Here is a 26,512-nt window from a genome sequence, read left to right on the forward strand (position 1 = left end):
ATAAAACTTCTCCATAAAGTAAAGCTCTCAGGCTACTCACTTGAGACCCCTCCTGCCCCTCAGGAGTTTCTTATCAATAAATATATTCCTACTCTTAACCTCCAGTTGTTCCTAGGACTCATTTTTGGCTTCTAGAAAACAGGAACTCAGTGTACCATACAGTTAATAGTTTGGAGATATAATATTTCATATTTTACCTCCGGTATTATTTCTTGTAACATTACATAGCATTCAACTCTCAGAAATTAGCCTTATAAGATCAAGTGTTAGAGATGACACTTCCTTATACATTCTTCTACCTTTGCTAGCTGGAGTGCAAACTGGTACAATAGCTTTGAAAAACAATTTAGCATTATCTTTCACATTTAACCTTTGTAAACATTATTGCATATATATATATATACATATGCAAATTTCACATGCTTCCTAGGCAGCAAATGAGAGAATATTCACAGCTCTATTCATTACAAAGTAAATGGGAAGGACTCAAGTGCCAAATATCTTTAATGAGTTAAAAAAAACAGCAAAATAATTATTTATTTAAGTTTGAAAATAGAAATGATACTTACAACACAGGAGTGTAGTCACTTTTTCGAAGGAGAAGAAAGATGAAATAGAGAATCAAAGGGTGGGTACAGATGACTACTAATTTTTCCTATGTTAATATAGTATCGTAAATGAATGAATGAACGAGGGTGCTACAGGAGCGAAATGACGGCAAAAGAAGACAAGTCAAGAACTTGATTAGTGAAATTCAGTACAGATGGGTCTGTAAGGAATGGGGGTAAGGGAGGAAAAGTAAAGACAGGGAGGAAGGAAAGGGAAAACAAAGGAAGGGAAACGGGGCATGAAGTGGGGGAGAATCCTCAGTGTTGCCTTAGAAATATTTATATGGCATAACTATTTACATCCATAGAGAAATCTGTCACCCTAATACTGATTCCGTATATCCAGGACAGGGTATTCATTAGCTTTATAGTCAGCCCTATGGGAAGGCTTCCTTGATCCTTTCATATTTTCTCTCTTCATGCCAGATTTGGGATAAGTGGCCCTGTAGTGTATTCATAATTCACCACACTGTTCTTATTGTTACATGTATTTGTCTATCCACTGCCCACTCTTCTAGTAGATTTGTATTTTACTCCAAGAATGCAGAACACTATCTGATATACACTAAGATGTTAGATAAATTTATTTTTTGAAAGAATATTTCCAACTTTCCTTATTACTGGTCAGAAAACTGTCTGCCAATGTAAGTACTCGTGTTCCACAGAAGAAACCAACTTGTCATACAGCAACAGGAAAAGAGAACCTGGACTGTAGGCTTGAGAGAAACTCACAACCAAGGTGAGGTAGAATGCAAAGCCAAAAATCCCTTGCAGAAGTAAACCAATCCATCAAAAATGGATGGTGAGCAATTTCTACAGAATCCTAAGAAACCTACACATGATGACAATTGTTATTTCCTAGTTATTAAATAGTTAGATACTAAATCATTTGTGGGCATAGTGGTTACAAAGTATTAGTAAGACACAGAGTGCATCGTTTATCTTCATATTAATTAAAACACACTGACTCAGAGATATTTAACTGGCTTTTACTCCAATTTTCATTTTGGCCACATTAGCAGTGCTCGAAATACACTCAGAGAGGAGCTAGTAAGATCCCAAACCAAAAATAGTTGTACTCCCAAGACCAGTGGTCCAAAACAGCACGGTATAATTTTCTCTATCTTTACAGAGTTCATATTTTAAAAATCAAGTTTATTATCGACTGATATACCATGTTTAATCTATAAAACTGCTATTTATTTCAATGAAATAACTAGTAATTTCAATGATGTATGACCCTTGCTTTTCAGTCTTTTGCTCTTTATTGGCACCTACTCAATTAGTGATTTTCAAAGTCTTTAGCTTTTTCCATTTTTCATTTATTTTTTCTTAGTAGATTTGTAGTATAAAAAGAAAAGAAAAAGGATCAAGAGATGGATGGAGGAGGGAAGGAGGGAAGGGAAAGGAGATGAAAAAAGGAATTGATATATTATGTACTTACACATTTTCAATTTTTACAAAAAAATAATTTAGCACCGTTCTAAACTTGGTCTTGAAAAATGCTTCCAAACAGCAAAATGAGAGCTTTACAAATCAAATAAAAACCTATTCAGTCAGATAGTTACATTGGATATGGTATCCTCGGAAATTAAAAAAGTATGGTTTTTTGAACAACTTCCAAGTTTATTTAAAAGCAAAAAAAGTCAGAATTCTTAATATACGTAACCATCCTATAACTCATCATTTCACAAACAATAGACCTGTCTCTTTTTACACACTCTGCACAAATATTTGACTGTAAACATAAGGGGAAAATGTTTTGTGCATAATACTATATGGATAACATTACAAACATACACACAGAGACATATACATATAACAAAAACAAATAAAAGAGATTACTTATAAAGCTACCCAAACTGTGAAAAAATCTATAAATAATATTCATGTATTTGAAATATTCTTTAACATGAATATAGTAACTGCAGATACTAAATGAAAATAAGCAAAAGTTCTTGAATAGCCATTGTGGTTGTTAAAAAATTCACTTATACACAAAAAATATACAAGACAGCTTCAAATTATAGCCTTGTTCAAAATTATATTTCCATCATCATAAATTTCTAAATGTGCAGAACTCTTGAAGACACTGGCATATGAAAAGACTGTAAAAAAATCCTCAGTAGAATGGGAACTAGCACAAAGAATCAACAACTGGGATCTTATCTTACTAAAAGCCTCTGCACTGCAAAAGAAACCACCAACAGAACTAAGAGAATCTACAATGTGGGAAAAAACTTTTACCAGCTGCTCCTCAGACAAAGGACTATTATCTAGAATACTGAAAGAACTCAAAAAAAATCAGCCCCCCCCAAATATAAAGGCCTGATTCAAAAATGGGCATCTAAAATGATCAGACATTTCCCAAAGAAGTAAAAGCAACAAATAAATATATGAAAAGATGTTCCACATCATTGGTCACTTGAGAGATGCAGATTAAAACAACACTGAGATTACACCTCACCCCACAAAGAAAGGCTGCTATCAAGAAATCAACCAATAGCAAATGTTGGTGGGGTTGTGGGGAGAAAGGAACCCTTCTCATTGTTAGCGAGAATGCAGACCGGTACAACCACTGTAAAAATCAATATGGAGATACCTCAAAGAACTAGGACTAGAGGTTCCATTTGACCCAGCCATCCCTCTGCTGGGTATATTTCCAAAGGAATTAAAAGGATCATACCACAGTGATATACATGCACCCATGTTTATAGCGGCACAGTTTGTAATAGCTAAAGCTTGGAAATAGCCCATTTGCCCATCAACTGGAGACTGGATAAAGAAGATGAGTTTTTCTATAACATGGAGTGCTACTTAGCCAAAAAGAATGAGAAATGAGAGTCATTCATAGGAAAATGGTTGCATATTGAGGCCATACTCTTAAATGAAATAAATAATACACACATGTGTAAATTCCAAATAGTTTCTCTGGTGTGAAAAACTAAAAGTGTAAATAAGATCCAAATTGTATAAATAACAATGTGAAACAGGAAGAAAAGGGCTAAAAATGTAGGGGAAGTGGGAAGGGTGGGAAAGGAAAAGAGGGAAAAGAAAAAGATATGACAAAAGGAAAGAATGGAAATAAAGTTTTTGTAAATGGGGGGGGAGGTAAACTGAAGGAAGGGGGATGGGGAAAAAATGGGAACCAAGGCCTGTCGTGTAAAGGTACAAGATCCCAATGATGAATGTAACTGTACTGTATCCCTAAAATGTACCAATAAACTCAATGAAAATAAATACCTAAATGTAAACCATCAGTTTTAGTCTATGATGGTAAGCAAGATTTAAATTTTTTTATTTATGAGAATAAAGATAAGTAATAAAAAATCTTTAGAAAAATCCAAATAAATAAAAAATTGTTTTTATTTCATATATTAGTTTTTCTTTAGTCTCTCAAGTTTCTTCCTGTCAGTTATTTAATTAGCATCCCATTCTTATTTGCGTCTAGGCAAACACCAAAATAATCAAGAGTTTTTTCTTTGATAACTAACCAAAATTGTGGAGTGCTCCTTTTCTTCAGCCAAGTGTTAATCTAGATGACCTACTTTCTCAGCAGGCCAAGATTATTTCTTGAAACAATAGCGCAGCTGTCCAGTCCTAGGATTGGATCTTTTCATAGGGCTTCTTAAAACACTTTCATTAAAGTCAATGAAAAAAAAGAGAGGATTTTCTCCTAAGTGATATTGTGATGAGCTGACTGATATGATGATATCTTGATTTCTTAATACTGTAGGGCTGTCTTAATTAACATCTACAACTTTTGCACATTTTCTTTCTTTCTCTCATTCCACTAACAAAAGGATTCTGAAGCTACCAGACCTGGATGACATACTACACACAAGTACATTAATTTGGGTTATTTGGACAATCCATTGTGAGGCAAATATTTGATTATTTAAATACAAAAGTGAGAAAAATAAAATACTCTTTCAAATTTTAGCTGAAACTTTTTTGGTACATTTACTGTGACCTACTTTAATCAATCTCTAAATATTCCCAATATGTAGAAAATGCCAAATTCAACCATAATTTACATAACAACAAAAAACATGTAAATACATTGCTTTGGTGTCAAGAAAATAAAATCTATTATTGCAAAAAGAAAGCAAAAACAATTTAAGGGGAAGATTATGCTAATTAATGCCATTCTTTTATAACCTAAAAGTCCTTTGCATCTAAAGGTGAATTCATGGCGCTTTAATTAGTTTCCTCAGATAACAACCCAAAGAGAGCAGTTGGTTACAAGAGGACCCTGTCTGACAGGTTTTTCCTACTCCATCATTGTTTTCTTGCATGTGATCCCCCTATTTGTCTCTTCATTGTATCCAGCATGAACATTTCAGTTACTCTATTTATTAGACTATTGTGTGCAAAAGAAAATCAGATAAAATACCTCTAATGGGTGACACAGATATGAAAAAAATGTATTCACATTTTCACTAAAAGGTAGAAATCTTTCTTTGAATGCTCTTATTGCACTAATTTGCCATTCTAATGTCTTTTCAGAAAGCACCAAAACAAAATCGTCATGGGACATTAAACATACCTACAAAATTTGCCTTTAGTTTTGAAAAACAGCTACTATACTATAACCTCTAGTGTTATAAGTTATGTTGTTAGGCATGCTATACAACCAAATCATAAAATAAGTACATCACGATATTTTTATTATTTTATATTCATTGTGAAAAAAGAATCTGAGTATTATTTTCTAATACAGGAATAATTAAAAGTAAGTATAGATGATAAAATAACAAATCTTTCTTAAGAGTCTTCAATACTAAGAATCAACAGATAAATAATAAAAAAAATGCCTAAGTCTGTTGTAGCCACTGTGCATCAGCTTCTGAAAAACACAACCTGCAAAAGATGCGATTGATAGGCATCTACTTAGTAATGAGATGTTCTGGCACATTCTCAGCTAAATTGGGTAAGACACATGTGCATACAATTAAGGAGAGGTCATCAATAAACACTTCCCTTCTTCCCAGCTTTATTCTGATATTTTATTTTATAAATAGAATCTCTATTGCATGTGCAGATGCTCAGTGTTAAAACTAAGTCCTCTCGGACACAGGTTCTTTGTGACAAGTAACACATCGGATATGTTCTGATGTAGGTAAAATAAGCAAGTATCCCTGCCGGCCACATAACATATACTAGGTCACTATGCCATGTCCAGTGTGGTAGCTCATGAAATGCACACAGCCATCAGGTCTTCAGGTAACGCAGTCAGTGGAAATGTACAAAATTATAATATAGGTTGATGTGTGAAATTTGTAAGAAATGGAGGTTATACAATTTAACCTAAAGTATATAGAGTAGCCTGCATTCTTCTGCATTCTTTATAAGGCAATATCAATCATTTGAACAGCAGGAAGCTAAATAAGAGAATGCTTCATTAAAAAACCTATACATTAAATTTATCTTTCCCTCTCTCAAGGAAGTATGTAATTGCTGCAGGTTTAGCTCAGTGATGCCACTACCTGCCTCACAAGAGCAAGGTTCTGAGTCCAATCCCTAGTACAAAAAAAAAAAAAAAAAAAAAAAAAAAAAAAAAAAAAAAAACTAAAAAGTATATAATGAACAGGTGACTTGAATAAAATGTCTGTCAATACCTCCCATTTTGCGAGATTTCCTATGATGAGATTTACTAACATAATGTCACTGAACATATGAAAACACTCAAATTCTTGATGAAGAATCAACATCTACTTCAAATGTGATTCACTATTTTATGAAAACTATTTCCAAAGAGGACAGTTTATCACAGAGATACATAGAGGAGAAATGGGCAGCAAATGTCACGAACATTAAAAAAGTAACTTCAATATAATAGGAACTAAGAGGCCTGGGCCTATGTACAGTGTCCAGTTAATCATCAATAGCATAAAATAAAAGAAGACAATTCTAATACAGTACTGCTCCAAAACCCCCATTAATCAGTTGGAAAGTACATGGAAGTGGAAAGAGAATGCATCCTAAGTATCTATAAATATCCTTACCCAAGTTCTTCTGCGACTGACTCTAAACCTCAATACTTCTCAAGCGGAAGGCAGAAGCCACTGGCCTCTCCCTACCAAAGGCTGCTATTCCAGTTCATATTCTGAAGTTATGAAGGACAGGCACTTCTTTCATTTATCCTTATTTTTCTTATACTTTTTCCCTTCCTTCAGTTATCTGTTCTTAAAAAAATTCTCTTCAAATGAAAATTCCTCTCTCTGTTTAGTCATTTTTCTACCCACCCCTTTGAGTATATATCACAAAAACCTAATCAGAGCATACAAACTACTCTTTACAAGATGAGTTAGGCAGAAGAGACCGAAGTGTGCACTTTATCAATTCTTTTTTTAATAAATGTTTTCAGCCCATAATAATCACATGCATTGTAGTGGGAGGGTATATACACATCACACATCTGAGTTCTTACTTCCTCTTCTCTCTTGATTCTCTTTCCATCTGCAAAAATTCTAGCTCCCTATTTCCTATCATGCATCCTTATTTTGTTCTTTAAATTACAATATTTACACTTAGGATTTCTCTCATAAGAGAAACCATGCGATATTTAAATTTGTGTGTCTGATTTATTTTATAGAACATTATGGTCTCAAGATGCATCCAGTTTCCTACAAATGATTCAAATTTAGCCTTCTTTATGACAGTAGTATTGTGCATAAATACCATATTTTATTTATCCATTCATCTGTTGATGGACATATAGGCCACATTCAAGATGTAGCCATTATGAGTTGTGCTGCTATAAACATAAGTATGTATGAACCATTATAATATACATTTAACTCTTTTCAAAAATATCTACAAGGGAAACTGCTGGGTCAAATGGAATTTTTTTGTTGTTCTCTTTTTGAGGAATCTTCATACTGATTTCCATAATGGTTGTACAAATTTACATTCCCATCAACAATGTAGAAAGGTTTCTTTTCCTCCCACATCTTTGTCAGCATTTGCTATTATTTGATATATTGATGACAGCCATTCTTTCTGGAGTAAAATAGAATTTCAAGATTGTTTTAATTTACATTTCTCTAATATCCAGAGATGCTGAACAGTTTTTCATGTACCTACTGGAAATGTGTACTTCTGAGAAGTGTCTTCAATTCAATTGTCCATTTTTTTACAGGGCCTTTTATTTGGGAAGGGTCTAATTTTGGGGGTTCTTTATATATTCTAGTCCTTTGTCCAAGGAATAGTGGACAATTTTTTTCCCTGTTATGTAAATTATCTCCTCACCCTATTGGTTATTTCCCTTGCTTATGCAAAATAGTTTTGATTTGGTAAAATCCCATTTGTTGATTCTTGGTTTTATTTCTTGAAAAATGGGTTCTGTTCAGAAAGTGTTTTTGTTTTGCCTATGTCTTCAAGAGTTTTATCTATTTTAGCTCTCAGCAGATTGTTTCTGTTTTAATATTCAGATATTTGATATATTTTTATATTATCTTACATTGTGTGACATATCTATCTAGTTTCAAACTTCTGCATGTGCATAGCTAATTTTCTCAGTACAATTTGTCGAAGGGGTTATATTTCCTCTAGCATATATTTTTGGTCGCATTATCAAACCATTGCAACAATTTGTACAGAAATATAAAAGAGGAGGGTTTTACTATGGAAGTTGAAACAATGTCACAGATGAATTTTTAAGAACAACAGTAAAATGGAAGATTGTATAGGAAAGATTGATATTCATCTAAAAGTGCAACATGTCAACAGTAAAAGTAAAATATAAAATAAAAGAAGAAAAAGTGTGTAGATAAGAGATTCTGATAGTTGTTGAGTAGATTTACTCTAGATATGCATTCTAAAATTGGGAAAATAACTGTGGGTTGCATTCAGAAGCCACCTTGGCTTATAGTGACATCAAATTAACCCAAAATGCAATAGATTTCCCAATAAGCCTCTACAGTTACTACCCCACAATAGCAATGTTTTGCTTTCTAAGGAAATAACAGCACATTAGAGAAAAGGTTAATTTTTGCAAAGATTGGGTATATTTCTCTCTTCAGTGCACAGTTGGCCTGCTAGGCTATAGGTTGCTTTGGGAAAGGCTAACAAAAAGATTTTTGCAGTTTAATTTTTGATACATAGAGGAGCCTTTTTCAAAAGAAGTTTCCCTGAAAGATAGTTCAAATTTGAGAACTGGAAAATGTACTGCAACTCTCCTGAGATGATTCAGACTATGCCTCTGTTGACCAATTCTAGAGTTCATTTTATTTATACAAATCAAGTAGGATTTTACTACATTGTTCATTTATCTGGGTCTTATGGATACCAGGTCTCAATACCAAAGATGTAAATGTTCTCCCTGTTAATGCTACCCAGTACGGTGACCACATCCACAGCTGCTCTGTTACTGAGGTGATACCTCCTGGACCCTGCCCCCTGGGGACTGGACCTTCCCTTGTGATTCCAAGGAGGCTACACCCATAACAGCTTCTCTTGTTATCATTCTCAGATTACAGGGAATTTGGGAATTCATATTGCCAGTGTATTTCCCAAAGCCTTTGTGAAAGGAGCCTTTATAGGAATTTACTTAGGGGTTGATGAGTAGCTACACATTTAAATTTTTTTCTCTAGTATTCTGGTTTCTATAAATTGTTGGTAACTTCATCAGCAAGTATCTAGGGAATATAAAATCTACATCATTATAGACTAGTCAAGAATGAATATGACAAGGATTTAAAACGAAAGGGGGAAATATCAACTTTTTATATTTTACTTATTGCTCTAAATTTTATTTATTGTATAGTCTTCGAAACTGGAAATTTTAGTGCCACCTACATGTTATGATTTGTTTAAAAAGTAGATATAGTACAGGATGTGCCCACAACAGCATGTGAAGATGTGGGTAAGGGTAACTGTCGTCTACAAGCCCCCATTATAGCTTTGGACTACTGTCCTCTCCTGTGCCTCTTAAGGAAGGCACCACACCTGGGCCGACACACGTGCACACACACATAATGCTTGAATAAACAGTAAAATTTAATTTTCCAACAATACCTAGGAAGCACTCTTTAGGTATGAAAACCTAAAACCCAAAATGTACACATTTAAAAATTATTTTTTAAAAGCATTTATTGACCTGTCATAGTTTTTGTCTATATGTCTCCCCAAAGCCTCATGCCCTCATAAGTTTTTGCAGAGGTGGCTCGATCTAGAGTGTGTCATGTTGTTACAGGTGGGGGAAGTTATTAAAAATAAAATAAAATGAAAAGGTAACATCAAAACAGGATGTCTTTCTGACCCATGCTGCTGGTGAGGTGAGTATGTTTGCTAATATTTTTTATTTATCACCTACATTAGTGGAGATCAATGATCACTAAAGGAAGAGAATTTAGAATTGGAAGTATGAGTGATATTTTTGGCAGCAGGAAATTTACCAACTAAGTCATATTTTATTCATCTGGTTACTCAACAAACTTTTATTGAGTAGCTATTATTTAATCACGCATTATGAATAAAACACATTTTTATCAAGTTTGCGTCTGCTTATTAAAAACAAATGCTAAAATACAAAGAAAGTGCAAAGTCATTACAGTTATCTGAAGAAGGATTTGAATGCAATTACAAAATTACTTAAGGAGGAAAAGAACATCAATCCTTGGGTTTTAAAAATTAATGGTTTGTCAAAAATTGATGTTTTATTTTCTTGAGGAAAAAAAGTAATGCACATTAATCTTAGAAAAACAAATTACTGTAGACAATGAAAATTAAAGTACATACATACTAATGGAAAAGCTGAAAAGCATAAATTTTTTTCTTCTGGAAATTTTGTTTAAATAAAATGAATATGCTTTATTACCATGGAAACTAAGTATTGAATAACAATAGTTGCTATTTAAAATACTGCGTTCAAAGCAACAACAAAAGCACTCAAGTTAATGCTACTTTTATAAATCAAGAAATGTAGTTTGAGAACAAGAATATTTTCTCATTAAAGATAAAGTCAAATCATCTGTGACAGAATTCAAATGGAAAGTTAGAATTTTAGAAAAAATAAGCTGAAGGGAAAGGAATAAATATGAGACAAGGAAAAAATGGAAACAAACTCTCTGTAAATAGGGAGGAAGGGTGGAGGGTTTGAAGGGAGGGCAGAGGAACGGGGAAAAAATAAGAACCAAGATATATTATATAAAGGTACAAATTCCCAATAATAAATGTTAGCATATTGTATACCTAAAACATACTAATAATATTAATGAATTAAAAAATTTAATAAAGTATTAGGGCAACTAAAAAATTAATAAGCTGCATACTTTGATTTTTTAAATTTTCTTTTCCACAAATATTAAGACAAATGTAAAAGTAATACAAAATATAAAATCTTATCCAGTCTAATATAAGGAGAAAAACAAGCCCATATATGCAACTTTTAGAAGATAAGAACACAGTGCAGTATGCATGTACAATTAGAGCTATAAAAAAGCAAGGGCACTAACAGGAGGTAGGTAAGTAATGAAAACCCTGCACTTGAGCACTTGACATATGACCCTCACAGTATTCCTGTAAGATCTTCTCAACTATGCCACAATAGGTATGTGACCATTCCCATTTTATGTGAAATTGAATTATCCATATCCTAGGTTTCTTTGCTGTAATGATTTATAGTTTTATGGCAATAATGAACTGAGAAGTGTGGAAACAACTCCCTGGATTCAGTATATTGCAGGTGCAGAAACTAAAAACTAGACAGCTAGGACAGTCCCCAGCTCACGTGGCTAGTCAAGGGCAAGGAAATTAAACATTCAAAGCCAAAACAAAACTCAGTCCAGTGTTTATTCCTTTGCACCATAATGCTTCATTCTCTAGAGAGAAAGGACTCTGCTCCTTTTCTCTCTCTCTTCCATTATTTTTTCTTGCCCAAGAATTGCATAAGAGAAAATCCCAGCAGGGTCCATATATAATCTGCATGCCTCAACACTTGCTACTTTCAAACAGTGAAAAGTCGACAGGCAGACAATGGAGTATTATACAAAAGAAAATTATTTAATGGGTCCTTGTATTTTCAAGGAGAGCAGAGTAATAAAAGTCTCTGTTCCTCTGACACTCATTATTCTGCTTCCCACTTCTTAAACATAGTATTTAAAAACTCAAAAACAGCTTTTGAAAGAGCTACAGACTTCTTGGCTTCTAACTACATCAATGAATCATGTCTACAACTGGCTTTCTTATAAAATATAAATTATCTTTTATTGCCATGGCAGCAAAGGAATAACAAAATTTGACAAGGAAAAAACAGGTTCAAGGAAAGTAAAAGCAAATACAGTAGGCATTTCTGGATGAACACATTATTGCTACTAAGCTTTCCACTACACAATCCACCTCTTAAAGGAAATGCTGTATTTTCATTTGTCACAGCAAATGCATTCTTTAAACAATGTTGGCATTCAACAAAAGAAACACCTCAAAGTGATCAAAGCCCAGCTTGATACTAATTCACCTCTTGCTTTTCTGCACAAACTGAATATCTCCTAAATGCATACTGATGAAGGAACAGGCAATTTTATCCAAAACTCAAAAAAAAAAAAGAAAGAAAAAAGAAAAGGAAATGCAGGTTTTCTTTCATGCTTATATAAAGTTCTAACCTAAAACCTGGGCAAGCAAAAGTAATGCCATGCAATTTATGCTCCTTTGAAACCTGTCAAACCCAATCGTATTGTGAGTCTTCTCTGTTTTTAAACAACATATCCAAGCCAATGACCAACCCTAAGGAATATGTAAAACAGGGAACAGCAGCAATCAAGTAAATGAAACCTCTTCCTTTGTTGGTTTTTTTGAGGTAGGATAGAAGAAATAAAAATAAGGACAAAGAACATTGTAATTTCAAAGTTATACTTTAAAGAAGACAACAACTTCAGAAGTTATCCATATCTATACTCAATTATCTCCCTAGGCTGATATATTGTTCTCAGGCTTGTTTATTTTCTTTACTTTTCTTTTTCCTTCTTTCAGGTCCATAACACCCTACATCCCTTACAGAGAGCAAAGTTGACAAGGTAGTGGTTAGAAACCTGACCTTAAGATAAAGATGAAGATTAAAAGGCTCAAAGAATGTTTTACACAAAACATCTTGGATCACTCATTTTAAAAAAATATATAATAGACCGGACCTGTGTCTTTCTCTCATAAAATGAGCCATCTTTTTATCTGTAAAATTAGTCATTATTTTTCTACCTATGGACATTGTTTTTTTCCCCCCAGTAAACCACACCCAAATTTCACAAATCCACACCTCCCCAAACACATAAATGTTCCCAGCCCCAAACCATCTTTTGTCTCTTTCTTGAGGGCCTGAGCTCTATTTTTTTTTCTGAGTGTGTATTTTAATTTCTGTGAATATCTGTAATGAAGTCAAGAAAGCTATACCTGGTCCTGCCCTATGGATTTCTCATCTCCACTCTGGAGAACCTTCTAGAACCTCACTGGGGACAGTTTCATTGGACACAACTGACTTCTCTCTGACTTCTTCAAATATTCTGTTGCATACTTTCCCACTGTCAGGACTTTTGGTCCTTCACTTAAGCAAATCCTGAGCAAGATTTAAGAGCCAACTCAGGTACTCATTCCATGACAAAAATCTTCAGAGTCATTATAATACTTAGGCAGTGGAATGACATTCTTCATCTGCTGTAAAATAGAAAACAAAGTCCAATTTCTTTGTCTTAATATTCTAAGTTTAAGGAAAATAAGAGCTGCTACACCTCTCAGCAGTTTTATTTCCCAATAGCTCTCCTTTTGAACTCTATCTTTAGCTGTATTAACATAGTATTATTTCCTAATCAGCATCATAACTTTAACATTTCCTTTTTATTCTTTAAGTTTCCATTTGCCTACAATATCCATTAATTCTTGCATGCTACCTACTTTTTCATTACTAAAGTTCTTACATTCCTATAGGTTTTTAAATTCCTGGTATTGATAACTCTAACATTTCTACCATATTGCACTCATTTTGAACCTTGTTTTTGAAGCTTCAAAGTTTTCTTTGTTTTTGTTTTTGTTTTTGTTTTGGTACCCAGAATCAAACTCTGGACCTTACACTCATGAAGCAGGCAGCAACACCACTGAGCTAAATCCCCAGCCCATTCTTCCAAGTTTTTAAAAAATAAGCTCTATTGTTATAGACAACTAAGTTAGATAGAAATTAACATGCAGTCAGTCAGAAAGGGATGGGGCCCTTGAGCACAAAAGACTGAGACACACCAAGATTGTGGCTGGAGGTGAATCTGAAGAAAGCCACGCCTCAAGATGGAGACACAATAAACTGTCCTGAAAGCTTCCCTAGAGATTTTACTGTCATTAGCGTTACCCAGGCCAGAAAGCCCAGACAGACATCAGACACACAGCTGGCTGACAAGAGTATCTGGAACCAACGCTTTCCAAGAATGCCTCTGTTTTTCCCGTAAACCCTTGCTATATGATTCATTTCCTTATTGAATCAAGAGACAAGTGACTACACTTGTAAACCTACAGGTTGATTTAGTTTGGCCCATGTTGTACCCATGTTGTGATTTCACTGTATGAACTTGAGGAAGAGCTTCAAGGGCCACCCACTCAGAACCCCTCCCCAGAAATTCAAGAGCTGCTATTATCATTTCCGATAAAACTCTCCTAACTTCCCCCCTTGGCTTGAAACTTCACTCCTCAATGTTGTCATTGCACCTTTTATCTCCAAAGTTAAGACCTAACCATAAAAATAATCAGCCTTGAAAATTAGAGAGCAAAAAGTGTCAGGCCTAATTAGCCTACCCTTTCTTACCTGTCATCACTATTCTCTTGCTTGGTGTCTACTCTGTAAGGCAGGTAAAGCAAGGAGAGGCTGATTGGGGCATTTTTGATTTCTAGTTTTCAAGGCTGATTATTTTGCGATTAGGCCTTATTTTCACGGAAACACAGCCTCTAACAGGTTGAGTTATTTTCCTTATAACACTATAGTCTTGCTGAAAGCCCGACATGATGCATGAGGTAAAAGATGCTCTAATCAACAGGTCTTAATAATGCAGTAGCGCAGTATGGAGCGAGGGGAGAGTTCCTAAATCCAAGGATCGGGTCTTTCTTTTGGTGAGTTGTTGTCTGAATGTAAATAAACTTCATCAGTGCTGCTTAGTATCTCCTTCTTCAGCTGAATAGGCTGGCTGGAGGAGGCCTGTGAATTCCCTTCTCTTGGGTAAATTAAGCTCCAAAGTAATTCCAGCAGACTGGTCTCTGGTGAAATAGTTTCTCCTGAGGGCAGGCCTTGTTATGAAAAGCAGGATGCTCTGGCAGATGGCATAATTAAAAACAGTTCCCTTTTTTTTCCTCCCCTTGCCTTATGTCCAAGAGAATTTTTTCCTCTGGTATTCATGAGGAGCACTTTGTAGAGTTCCTGAAAATAAAATTCACAGAAGCATCAAAGTTTTTATCTCTCAGCCTCGTCTACATGGAGCTTCCGGCAATTATCAATTCCAGTTCCGGTTCTCCTACCGAGGCGCTGGTTCCTGTTGAGGTTTCTGCTCCTGGGCTTCTATTCTGGGAAGTTATTATTCTCTGTATCCACCTACTTACTGCTCCAATTTTCAAGTGTCATTTTGCCCTTTTACTTCATTTTTCTACAGGAATTGTTGGTTTTTTAACTTGTTAGGATGGATCAAAGACTGCTAAACTCCTTAAGTGCTGGATCAAACTTGACTGCCTTTAAGTACACAGAACACAAGTACTATTTTTGGCTTTAATAAACTTAATATCTTAGATATATTCATTTTACAGAACAAGTGCTCATTTTACTTATCTTCCTTTAAGGTGCTTCTTAGCAAGTGCATCCAAAAGAGTACTTAAAAACATTTCTCGTGACGATAATCATAACAGCACTCACTCTTTGCTTTTCTGTGCACTTCAAAATTATTTAGACCATAAATAGTAGGCTGACTTAGCAAAGTGCCATATACCTTTTTGGGTATGCAGTACATTATTAACATGTTTTTGACATTGATTAAAAAATTATGTTACCAAGAAAATTCTTCACTCTTCTAATTTTTTCCACAATACACAGTAAAATCAAGTAGAAAATATTAGAAAACAGAGAGTATAATTTTCTCTTAGGAAGAGAAAATTGAAAACAAAACTATAACAATCGATGTAAATAAATCACTTTATTATACTAACAACTACTAACTCCAGAGATTACTTATTCTTGAGATGAAAGAGTAACATTTTTTATTGGATATGAAACAAAAAAATTATATTTTTCTCATTGTTTAGGGTTGGAAAATGCCTAGACAAGAATGAAACATAATGAGTAGTAAATTCTATCATTTGCTAAACAGTTTTTATATTGCTGTGGCATTATCTGTGAGCTATTACCAAAAAAAAAAACAAAAAATGATTACACAGATGTTATGTTCAGTTACTGAAAAAGCAATGGGAAAACAATTTGTCCTCTCTCTGGGGAACAAATGGTCCTTTAAGTTATAATACACATACCATGCACTTCTCATTTCCCTGGCACAAACTTTAGGGATTTCTTAGGCTGTGAAATATGGAATTCAAGCCCAGGCAACATTTTTGAATGGTTTATATTATAATAGCAAGTAAGCTGAGTTATGCTTCATTCTATTAACTAATTGGTTGTCTTCAATGATTTGCACACAGACTAACTTGGAGCTCTAATTAGCATTTCATAATACAAATTATAGCTACTTTAAAATATGGTAGGTGATTCTTCTTCCTGACCAAGATCCATGCAGATGTACACACAGTATATATACGAGGTAATTGTATTTGCATTTATTACTCATCTGTCAGTGCTAATCATGGGCCAGGTCAGTATAAATTCATCACTTTCAGGGGGGAATTTAAAGATAAGCCTATTTCCTAGATGCTTCTCTTTGTACACTAACTCTGTACTTACTGCTTTCTTACTTAGTAATTCACAGCAATCTGTACTATTTATTCCTCTCTCTCTCTCTCTCTCTCTGTGTGTGTGTCTCTCATACATTTTCCCATGAGATGATTTTTAGCAGTAATTTTCTCCCATTGTTCTTATTCTGTCCTATTTCACTAGAAGCCGTAGACCATCTCATTTTTAGAATTTAGAAGCTAAATGCTTTGCTTTCTTGACACTGTGGGAAATATTTAATTTGGTATTTTTGCCTCTAACCTGCTCTTCCTCCTTCCCATTGAGTAGAACATTGGCAAAGGAATCCATATAAAGCAAAATTTGATTTCAGTTCCAATTTAAAGCTCTTTAATGTTTCGCTAACTTCTTTAGGTGAAAGATTTGAGTTTGCACCAATTCCCTCAAGCTCCTCCCCCTCACCTCTGGACCCAACAGCAGGACATGTTCCTGACATTCTATGATAGTTCACTCATCTGAACTATCAACTATTTATCTCCCTGGAATAACCTACCCTTCTGGGGAAATCATATACACATGCAGGAGTTCAACCCAGACAACCGGTTGTATCTTGGGTTTTGCAGAGTACTTACTACATCTGTTTAAGCACCCGACCCCCACCTTCACTAGCTTCTGAGTTTTCATGAGGATGTGCATGTCCTTTGTCCTTCTTCCCTCCTTCCTTCTCTCCTTTTTCTTTTCCTTAACAAATAGTTCGTTTACAACGGCTTTATCAGGTCCTTTAATGCAATGATGAGTATAAAGAGATTGGGGCTGGGGATTTAGTTCAGTGGCACCGCCTGCCTTGCAAGCGCAAGGTCCCGAGTTCAATCCTGGTACCAAAAAAGAAAAAAAGGGAGGGGGAGCAAGATTGAACTATAAGAAGATAATGCTTACAGTCTCCTAAAGTAGATTCATTACACAAATGTTCACATCTGGACTGTATAGCTAGCAATGGAAAGAGTGATTTTTAAGTAAGGAATATATACGATGGTAGACTACACAAAACATGTAAACCGAGGGGTCTAGAAGTCTTCCCAGAAGGGACTCCTAAGCTGTGATCTAAAGAAACTCGAGATCTATGTGAGTGGGAGCGGGTAGGGGTGATTATCAACATTCAAGATATACAGGTCAGGAGGTACAGAGTGGGAGAAAGCCAGACAGGTGAAAAGACTCAAATGCCAGTATTATAGGTGGGCATAAAAGAAGTTAATCGGATCAAAACCAAATTAGATAGGGCCAGAGTCCTTTCTAAGCATTGATAAAGATTTTTGTCTTTATTCTAGAAACAATAGGAAGCTATTAAAGGACTTAAGCAAGATGAGTAATTTAATTTGATTCATACTTTAAAGTTTCTACGGCTGCAGTGCAGAGGAATGGATTGGAGGTGACAGCTATAATGAATTTAATCAGAAGTGGACCCATGCTGATTAAAATACACCTCCCCACCTGCTCAGCTGCTAACCTGGAGCAGTGGATCATAACCAAAAACATCGCAATTATTCTGAAGGATCTCACTTTAAATTTCACAACTCTTAGAATACGACTTGGCACAATTCAGATCACTGGGGTTCAGTCATTAGTTTAGTACTTCAAATGATACATTATACCTTCTTCCTTCCCTCCCAAGTTCTAGCACCACTTCTCCCATCCTTATGCTCAATGAAAATGTACTACATATTTCAGTGAGAAGCAGAAGGAACCACCATAGAAATCCCATTTCTCCCAAACCAAGTCCTCCAGCCAACCTGGAGCCATCTTCTCCGCTTCCCTTCTGGTAGAATGCATGAAGTCCCCATGCTGCTTAGCCAAGGCCCACTATTCCACTGACCTTGGATCATACCCTAGGGTCCACTGTCTCCATGTTGCATTAAAAGGAACTCATACACTTTGTTTCTGAAACTCTACCTTCTATCTGTCCAGCACTATACACTTTTCTCATTCTAATTATTCATGCCATTCCCTAAACTATATAACTTGTTATGTTATATGATTATAATATACTTATTAGAAAATAATATATGTTCTTAACATGTCATTTTTTCAGCTACTGACCTATTTCTTCCTTTCATTTGACACATAAATTCCTTAGAATTTTTCCAGTGGTATTCTGGCAAATGTTCTGGCATCTGTTTAACCAGATCTAAAAATAAATAAACAATGAAGACATCTTAAAAAGTCTTACTTTACTGTTTTCTTACGCCATTAGTAGTGCTATGACAAAACACCTCGGATTAGGTAACTTATTAACAATAGAAATTTATTTCTCACAGTTCTGTAGGCTTGTAAGAAGTCAAAGTTTAGAACTCCAGTTTTCTGTTGAAACTACTCTCTGCTTCCAAGATGATGCTTTGTTGCTGTGTCTGCACATGGTACAGAGCAGTGGGATTAAAGGGAGATGAATCCTCTGTCTGTATGTGGTAGTGTAAGAGCAGAAGAGAACAAACCCTCAAGATCTTTCACATGGGCCCTAATGCCATTTCCCTCTTAAAGATCCCCTGTTGCTTAGCATTATCACACTGGTGATTAAGTTTCAAAGAGTGAATTTTAGGAGAGGGCTTCACATACTTTTTGCAGAATAAAAGAGTCCCACTGTGAATGATGAAGTGACTAAACTTGACTTCACCGAACACCAAACACAGAATTGGCAAGAAAGGCCTCTCTTACACATTCACCTGAACTAACTCTGGTCCACTGGATTTATCTATATTTATAAGTTCCACTCGCTCTATTACTGTCACTACCTTCTGAACTTATTTCAATCATGCTTTTGTTCCCAGTGTGCTCTTATTCAGTCTTCATTTTACTGCACTTCTCAGCAGCATTTGATGTAATGAGTTGACTCTTCTGTTTTGAAGCACTACGCTGTGGTACCTAAGAATCAAACATTCCTTATTCTCTTTTTACCTGGTGGCCAGTCCATCTTAGTCACCTTTGCTGAACATGACATGTTGAGATGTCTCACGGCTCTGTCTTCTGTTACATCTCTTCTTTAACTTTGTGCATTCCTTAAATTATTCTTGCTGGGACAGTGCCACCTTTTAAGGAAAGTTTTGAGGACTTGTGAAAGCAATTTTCTTCTCATGTGATCATGAGAAGTTACTGAAATTGATAGGGTAGGAGTCAGGGACACTACCACCAATGTTGTAAAGGCTTGCATGCAATAAGTAATGGTCTCACTTCTGCATGCCTTTCGAATGACTTCTTGGTATTCATGTACATGTGCCCTTAGAATTATAAAAACACAAAGTTTTGTATGATTTTACTATGTAATTAAATATGATTTAAATTTCTCAGATTATAACCAACCTGTAAACTGAAAGAATATCATATTCTATTGTGCCCAAAACTAAGCCAAAATATGTTCACTATTATGGAAAATCATACCTATCGTAAGTGCTAGTGATGGCTTACATCGAGATGCTCCTCCAGAGCCTCAGGAGCTCCTAATCTCATCTTTGGTAGGTGAATGGACTATGGGTGTGTGGTACTCCGCAGTAGGTTAGTCCACTGATGAGTTTATAGTTGAATGTGATACCAGGAGGTAAAGCTTGGTAAGAGAAGGTGGGTCCCTAGTGAGCATGGCCTAGGAGAGTGTCTTCCTCCTGCCTCCCTTAGTTTTTCTCTGCTTCCTGTCCCCGCTATGCCATGACCATTTTCCTCTGGTATGCTTCCCTGCCTTGTAGCCAGTTGGAGATAATCTGAAATCTCTACAAACTGTGACCTAAAATAAACCTTTCCTCATTTGGGTATTATGTCTCACTGATGAGAAAGCAATTAAGACAACCTGGGAAATGAATTTTGTCTTACCCCTCCTCCCTGCCATTTAAATGTTGAAGCTATAATCTCTAATGTGACTGTGTTAGGAGACAGGGCCTTTAAGAAAGTAACTGAGGTTAAATGATGTCACAAATGTAGGGCTCTGTTCCAACAGGATTAGAGTTGTAAGAAGAGACAGAACCGAGCATGGTGGCAAATGCCTGTAATCGCAGCACTCGGGAGGCTGAGGCAGGAGGATCGCTGTGAGTTCAAGACCAACCTGGGCTACCTAGTGAGTTCCAGGCCGGTCTCAACTGCATAGTGAGACCCTGTCTCAAAAACAAAACAAACAAACAAACAAACAATAAAGAAAAGACAGGAAGTCAGCCATGATAGTGCACACTGTAATCCCACTATGAGAGACTGAAGCAGGAGGATTGCAAATTCAAGCCTAGCCTGGGCAGTTTAGTGACTTAGTGAGACCTTGTCTTAAATAACTACAGAAAAATAAATAAATAACTTACTGAGAATGTAGGTCAATGTGGAGGCTTTGTGTTCAATCCCCAGTAAATATAAAGAGGGATATACAGACATAGGGATATACAGACATAGATATAGACACAGAGACAGAGACAGAGACATAGACAGGGAGACCCACAGAGAGAGAACACAGAGCTTGCTCTGTCCTCTTCACATCTCATGTATGCATTGTGCCTCTCATGGCTGTCTGCAAGCCAGGAAGAAAGCCCTCACCAGACAATGACCATGCTGGTCCCTGCTGATTCTGGATTTTCAGCTTCCCAATGTTAAAAAAATAAATTTTTCTTAAGCCTCCTAGTACACAGTATTTTGTTCATGGATATGTGGGTGAGTACTATAACACCAAAGGAAACAGCTCTTATGACATTTAAATTTGGTTGAAGCCTATGCTTTGAATGTCTTATTTATGACCTTTCACTACTTGGGTCTAAGTATTCACTTCATTATGACTTCTGGTTTAGTGATGCCTGAAAATTAAAGTGTTAATACAAATTACTCTATAATTTATCTGATAAGCATCTTCATACTAAACTAGAGCATTATACTGCTATTTAATTACACATATGATGTCTGCAAATTTAATTTTAAGAATATAAAATGTGCATATAAACTTATAAAACAAGGTATTAGATTTGAGAGAACAGAGAATTACTGTAGTAGGGTATCCCATACAGCTTCATGACATTAAACTCATGATATGTTTCTGTGGTTTAGAGCTAGGATGTCCCCTAAAGCCTGAGGGGTTCAAAGGTGGAGCTTCCGGAAGATCACTGGATCACATGGGTGCTGTACTCATCGGTGGGTTAATCTATGGCTAGATGTCTATTAGGACATAGGGCCTAGCCACAAGAAGCTGTCACTGGGGCATGACCTGGGTCTGTTTTCCTCCCCAGCTCCTACCTTCTCTCACTGCTTTCTGCCTATACTGATGTGAGCAACTTTCCTCCCCTAGGCTCTTCCATGATGCCATTTTTTTCCCTTGGAGCAGGCTGACCATGCATACTGTGAACCAAACTAAATCTCATCTCCCCTCCTTTAAAGTGTGGGCATGAGCAAGTAACTAAGACATGTACCAGTGATTCCCAAATTTAGTTCTAAAGGTAGTTGTTAGTCCAATCTTTCCCCCAATTTCCAGATGTACTTTTTTGAAACTTTTTTGTACTAAGCAGCTACTGCATTATTTGATGTAGTAAATGAAGGGTATGAGGCACTGAGCAAGTCTATTGGGCATCATTTCTCCAATAGTACACACGCATTGCATGTCTCTGTGTCACGTTTTGGAAATTCTTGGAATATTTCACATTTCTTTGTTATTATTTGTTTCAGTGATCTGTAGTCCACAATGAAATTAGGCCAATTACTGATGGCCTGTAAGTGTTCAAATGAAAAGAAAAGTTGCACATCTTACTTTAACTCAAAAGCTAGAAATAATTCAGCTGAGTGAAAGGCATGATCAAAAGAGAAACAGGCTAGAAGCTAAGCCTCTTGCACCAAAAATCTAAGTTGTGAATCCAAAAGAAAAGTTCTTGAAATGAGTTAAAAGTGCTACTCTAGTGAATACCTGACTGATACGAATGTAAGACAGCCTTATTGCCAAAAGTTTTAGTGTCCTGCATTGATGATCAAACCAACCGTAACATTCCCTTAAATAAAAGCCTAATCCAGAGCAAGTCCCTTATTGGCATTATTCTGCAAAGACTATTAGAGGTGAGGAAGCCAGGAGCTAAGTTTGAAGCTAGCAGAGATTGTCTCATGAGGTTTAAAATAAAAAGTCACTTTTATAAAATAAGAGTACAGTAAAACCTCAAATGCTGATAGAAGCTTCAGCAAGAAGTTAGGTCTAGATAATACAATTGAAGACAGTGGCTACATGAAACAATAGATTTCCAATATAGGTGAAGTAATTTTTATAATGGAAAAAATGGCATTTAGTTCTTTTATAGCTATAGAGCATAAGTCAATACCTAGGTTCAAAGCTTCAAAGACCAGGCTGACTGCTTAGGAGGGTAATGCTGATTATGATTTTGAGTCGAAGCCAATGTTCATTCACAATTCTAAAAGGCCTAGATTCCTTAGGAATCATACCAAATGTATTCCACCTATACCCTATAAAAGGAAAGGCAAAGCCTGAATAATAGCATGTTGTTTATCACAGTTTAGAGAGTATCTTAGGCAGATTGCTGAGGAGAACTGCTGCTCAGAAAACAAAATTTCCTTGACAATACACTTAGTTACCTAAGAACTCTGATGGAAGCCTGGTATTGTGCCTGTAAGCCCAGCCCTTCAGAGGCTGAGGCAGGAGGAACACTGAAAGTTCAAGGCCAGCCTGGGCTACATAATGATTTCAAAGCAAGCCTGAACTATATAGTGAGACCTTGTCTGAAAAAAAACAAAAACTAAAACTAAAAAACCTAAAAAGAACTCTTGTGTTGATATTCAACATCACTGTTGGTTGTCTGCCTGCTAACACATCTGTTCTGCAGCTGATGAATCAAGATGCAATTTCAGTTTTCCAGACTTCCTACCTAAGAAATGTATTTTATAAAACTAAGTTGCCATAAAGAATAATTCTTCTGGTGGATCTGAGCATATTCAATTGAAAACCTCCTAGAAAGAGCCCACCATTCTATACACCAATAAAAACACTTACGATGCATGGAAAGAGACTCAAGTAATAACATTACCTATAGTTCACAGGAAGTTGATTCCAGCCCTTAGAGATGACTTTGAAGTGGTTTGTCACTGCAGTGGTAGAAGTAACTAGAGATGTGGCAGGAACAGTGAGAGAACTAGAACTGGAACCTGCAGGTGTGACGAAACTTGTAATCTCATGATAAAACATTGACAAATGAGAGCTGTTTCTGGTGCATCAGCAAAGAAAATGTTACGAGAATGCATCTACTATGGCAAAGATGTTATGAACATGGGTGAAATCTCAAAAAGGATTTAGAATATTTTGCAAACTTAGTTCATAAAGCAGCAGCAGGGATTAAGAGGACTGACTCACAGTTTGAAAGTTCTGTGGGGGAAAAGGAATGCTACCAAGCAGCATCAAATGCCACAAGAGAATAGTCTGAGACAGGAAAAGTCAATATATGCAGCAAACTTAATATTTTCCTATTCTAAAAAATCCCTACAGCCACCCATTCAATAACCACCTTGCTCAGTCAGCAACCGCCAATATGGTGGCAAGATCATCCACTAGCAAAGTAGATTACTACTTGTTCAAGGTTCAGATGAACGTCAGCATTCTTCAGCAATAAAATATTCTTGAAACTTAAAAGTATACACACTTTTAGATACTTAATAGAGCGTAATATAGTATAGATATAACTTTTACATATGGGGGGAAACCCACACATTTATGTAACTCACTACCGCAATACTACTGCTGACTAGTCCTTCCTTGAACATGTGTATCTGGCTTCTTTTTCGTTTGTTTTTTCATTTGTCATACTAACAAATGGCACCCAGTGAGTATATGTCTTAGCTATATCCCCAGCCTGTCTTTTACATTTTTATTTTGAGAAAGCATCTTGCTAAATTGTCCAAACAGGACTCCAACTTGCAGTGTTCCTGCCTCAGCCTTCTCGAGTGGTGGGATTGTAAATTTGTGCCACCACATCTAGCTTCTTGGTTTTTAACTTGCTCTTAGTTCTTCTGCCTGATGTGCCATCTCCCATATATTATTCTTCTCCATCAGTGCTCTGTTCAGAGGGACTGGGAGACTACCTTTAACTGTCCAGATGCATTGATATACACAACTCTACATAATTTAGATGGAAGAAATACAACACTAGGAATTAATAACTTAGCTGAGGGAAAACTGTAAAGTCAAGTTGAGGACAATGAAATCTAGAAAAAAATAAGAGGCTGCTTCCTGCTACAGGCTGGTGGGACACGGTACGCAGATGAAGTTACTACCACCCAAAAAGCAGGATTATATGACAGGAGGCAGAAACAGCATGAAAGCATTTATGACAGAACCCCACCTCCCCAAACTGTTGATCTGTTCTCTGCAACGCTCAAAAAACATCATCCCTTTCGCCTTTCCCTTAAACTCAGCTCTTTCTAATGACTCCACCTTTCAAACACTAGGAACAACAGAGATAATCATTGAGACAGACTTCCAAACCGAGACTTTGAGCTCGGATTAAAATCTGAATCCTCCTCCAGCCTTCGGTACAGCACCCTCACCCCCCTCACCTCTGATCTCACTGCCTGCTTCTCTCCTCACTCGCTTCAGTCCAGCTCCACGCATTGGCCTCCTGGCTTTTCTCTCATGCTCCAATCACTATCTGACAGGGAATCTACTGATATTTTTGTTAGCTACTGGAGGTCTTCGCTAACCAGAATATAGTTTCTACGGGGGCAGAAACTTTGTTTTTGCCGATGCAATACCTCTAGAGAGTAGCATAAAATCTAGACCATAGTAGGCATTTAATACATATTAAATTATTCGCCACAGTAAAAATAGTTTACATATTATCTTCCACAGATGACTAACCTCTATAATTCACAAGGCATAGCAACAACAAAAAGTGTAATTCCAGTCACACTTTCGTGGATGCAGCGGTTGATAATAAATATTTATTATGGTCTTAGACTACTGTTTACATGGCATGAACATGAATTATGTAAAAGCTTGACATTTTATACACTCAAATATGATTTGTGCTGTTCAAAGAAGCCAGCCTGCTCCAACATATTTTAAATCTCCTTTTTCATGTCCTTCAAAATGGATTCAATATTCAATATTCAACTGTCTCTCTCCCTCTCTCTCTGTCTCTCTCAACCTCTCTCTCTCTTTTGCATTTTGCAGGGACCAAAAACCATTCACAGTTTTATTAGTGTACTGTGCATGATACAATTAGTTTAAAATATATTATAACTATAAAATAATAACATAATGCCATTTAGTGTTGACATGATCTGACCTTCAAAGAATACCAAAAAATAAAAATGTAAACACATAGACCTATTTTGTTTTAATGTTTTCATGAAAATTCATGGGTGAAGTTGGAAACGTGTCTGCTTTACAAGGCAATATAGCAACAGAGAAAAACAGTTCTCACCACTTTTTTCATTTTCTGGCCGAGTCCTTACCTAAAACTGCATCTCTAAGTACTGTGCTCTGTGAGTAATCAATGTGCTATGTGATCAAGGTAAATCCATGATGTTCTATGATCCTGTTTTCTCCCTTTTAATTCTCAAAGTTAATCATATCTTATGACTATAGGCAATATGAAAGATTAATACCCCAAATGTAAGGAGAAACCATCATGTGATATGTAGAAGTCCTGTATATTATCGTTATGTACAATTATTGCCTATCTATTAATTACTGAATGGGTGACTATTTTAGATTAAATATACTTTACGTGGGTTTTATGTATATAATACTATTGTATGTAGTAAAACTCAAACTTCTCCAGAATAAACTGCTCTTTAGACCACCAAAATAAAGGTATAACACTACCTCAGACATTATTCTTGTGGATAAGACATTTTTGAGCAGTTAGAATGACAAGTCAGCAGGCAGTCTGTGACTATATGTTTGGAACTGGAAAACATGACTGATTCTAGATCAACAAAATATTAAATTAATTAAAATACCAGTGGGGCCGTGGATGTAGCTCAGTGGCACCGCACCTACCTGGCAAGCACAAGGTCCTGAGTTGAATTCCCGGTACAAAAAAAAAAAAAAAAAAAA

General features: G+C 35.9%; 1 protein-coding gene across 4 annotated transcripts in view; it reads right to left on the reverse strand.

The window, feature by feature from the left end:
- The window catches only part of Nox4 (NADPH oxidase 4), a 141,378-nt gene that overhangs the window by 23,209 nt on the left and 91,657 nt on the right, over nucleotides 1-26,512 (reverse strand). The gene's annotated exons all lie outside the window — the stretch shown is intronic.

Source organism: Fukomys damarensis, unplaced genomic scaffold, assembly GCF_012274545.1.
Source record: "Fukomys damarensis isolate Sample0158 unplaced genomic scaffold, DMR_v1.0_HiC HiC_scaffold_16, whole genome shotgun sequence".
Classification (NCBI taxonomy): Eukaryota; Metazoa; Chordata; class Mammalia; order Rodentia; family Bathyergidae; genus Fukomys; species Fukomys damarensis.